This window comes from Montipora foliosa, chromosome 5 (genome assembly GCF_036669935.1).
Source record: "Montipora foliosa isolate CH-2021 chromosome 5, ASM3666993v2, whole genome shotgun sequence".
Lineage (NCBI taxonomy): Eukaryota > Metazoa > Cnidaria > Anthozoa > Scleractinia > Acroporidae > Montipora > Montipora foliosa.
In genome coordinates this window covers 14,772,736-14,775,235 of record NC_090873.1, presented here as the reverse complement: position 1 = coordinate 14,775,235, position 2,500 = coordinate 14,772,736, and the positions used below count along the sequence as shown (strand labels likewise).

The window sequence follows — 2,500 nt, the reverse complement described above, 5'->3', positions numbered from 1 at the left end:
GCGAAATGAAGCTATACCCATGAAGAGCAAACAAAATTACAAGTTACCATTTTAAGTGCAACTGAATGGGCAGTGTCACTATAGGACCTTATTCATAAATGTGGGTTACTGTTTGAATTTTCGTTCTGGTTATTGTGCAAATTAGACCTACCAAGCTTCACACTAGAGCAAGAATTCTTTTTAAATTTAGGCACATGACAAATGAGGCCTGGGGTTGTAAAAGGTATAAAGGAAATTAATAAAGAAATCATTTGGCAGCCATTTATGAATAACGTCTATAGCCCTTGACAATTAATACGAAATGCAAAATCATACATTTGCCAGCCCAAAATTTTTTAAAAAATTGACTTAAACCATGATTTCTGGTTTAACTAACTGTTGTCCAGATTAATTCAAAAAGTTTACAGATGATGGACGGACACATTTTTTTTTTGGCTGATCATTAGCGTAATCTACACCACAACTAAAACCCTATAGATTGCCTGCGCAATCTCCTGGTTCAAAGGGGAGGAGGTGATATGTATCAGTCAAATCCAATAATGCCTACCCCAGCTCCCACTCCCCCCCCTTCTGCCCAGCCCTGTATTTGTGAAGGGTTTAAAGCTTATTTGTCCTGGAAAATGTTTTACACTCTCATTAGAAGTTTTTAGGGTTTCCTCTTATTTTAGGCTGGTAAAGACACTGTCCAGTCCTCTTGGGTATCCAAGGAAGCCCACCATTATAAGTGCCAATTTTGCTTGTGCTAATGATAAAAGTTAATTTGGTTGTCATTTTGTCATTTTCCCCACAAAGGCTACAAATATCGGCATCAGACTTGCCAGATTCAACGCTTAATCGGTTGTACATTATATTCCCTTTCTGCAAACTTTGCATTAGTTCCTCTTTTTTTTCAGGATTTTTTCTCAACGTAAGGATATCCTCCTGTTCGAAAGCCCTAACTCCACAGCACCCCAGCCAGGTCATGGCAATCAAAAAGGCTGAACTGGGGCTGGATCTGGCTGCCAAAAAGCAAGCACTGGGTTCATGGAAGCCCTGTGGCTTATAAAAACGTTCCTTGACCCCTCCGCCATGGACGGAAAGACTTTAATTTCAAATGGAAATGAGAAGATGTTTCCTGGGCGCATTCGAAGCCCAGAAATATATTCAAAGTTGAGGTGGTGTCACATGTGAGGTTAGGAAGACTGTTTTTAGTAAAATAGGTGTTATTGTAAAACATAGTGTCACTAGAGCTCTTTTGTTCACAAGAGAGTGCTCACCAGTGTGCATGCTTATAGGTATATAGCTCTTAATATTAGTCTTATTATAAACCTTCAAAAAAATTTTATATTCCACAAAATTGTTTTAGATGAACTGTTTAATGGAACATGTACACCTCTGGTGTACTATTGTAACAACATTTGTAACATTGCTGTATGCTAGCGCGTGCTCTGATGGGCTATTTTTTTATGAAAAAGAAATGGATGGTGCATAGAGAGGGTTCTTGCGGACCTAATTTGTTTGGTGAAATTTCTTGCCAGCAAAGTTTTTTCTCACAATTTTTTAACCAGTAAAACTTAAATTGTAGCTGGGTACTAGAAATGGCTAGTAAAAACTCAACATTTGAGGTAGGGTTTCGCGATGAAGATTTAGAAAACTTGTCTGAAATAAATATTTTTGAAAAACAAGTCGTCATAATTTATAGTCAGCACCTGCACGGTTAATATAATTTGGCAATTTGATTCATTGCAGAAAAAGCAACTTTTCAGTTTGAAAAATGTCTTGCTACATTATGTAATGTGAGAAAAGGCAATGGACAATTTCTAGGTTGCATCGCATCCAATTGGGGATGTCACTTGGATGGTTGGGAGAGCACTTTGGGTGGCTACGCCTTGAGCATCTCTTACGCTACCCTCGTGCTCTCCCAACTATACGCGTGCATCTCCAATTGGATCGACGGACGCGAGACCCATTGTTCCCATATTCCTTAATTTAAATGAAGTTGCCCATTTGATTTTGCTCTGATTGAGATTGTGTTTTCTAAAGTTTTTTTTTCATAACATCAATTCTACAGGACTGTATGTGTCTTTTCTTTCTGTGTGTGTTAAGTTCCTGCATTAGGTGATGAAAGTGGCTGGCATGGAGGAGGATGTCCCGTTATTTGGGAATATTTGGATTCCAAAAGGCCGGCCCTTTATCGTGAGGCTTTTTCAGTGGGGTGCAGGACTCCAGTTTCTGCTTTGCAAGCAATCAGCATGCTGCATCCAGAATCGGTTTGGGAAAGGTTAAAAGACCTTAAGCAACCCGCTTTCACAAAATGAGGTATTTATACCTAGTGCATGATGTAAACTGATTTAGAGATTTAGATAATTATTACATTAATTTAGGAGAGATTGACTTATTAATAATAACAAAGGTTTGAACAGAATAGTTACAAGAGCCCATTTCAGTATGAAATTACTCTCTTTGCATTGCATATTATTGGCCGGTTCCCTTGCTTTGGGGATTCTATCTCTTCTGTGTT

At 38.5% G+C, this 2,500-nt stretch overlaps 1 protein-coding gene across 1 annotated transcript in view; it reads right to left on the bottom strand.

Moving 5' to 3' along the window:
* LOC138002213 (uncharacterized) overlaps positions 1-2,500 on the bottom strand; it is a 4,843-nt gene that overhangs the window by 183 nt on the left and 2,160 nt on the right. The gene's annotated exons all lie outside the window — the stretch shown is intronic.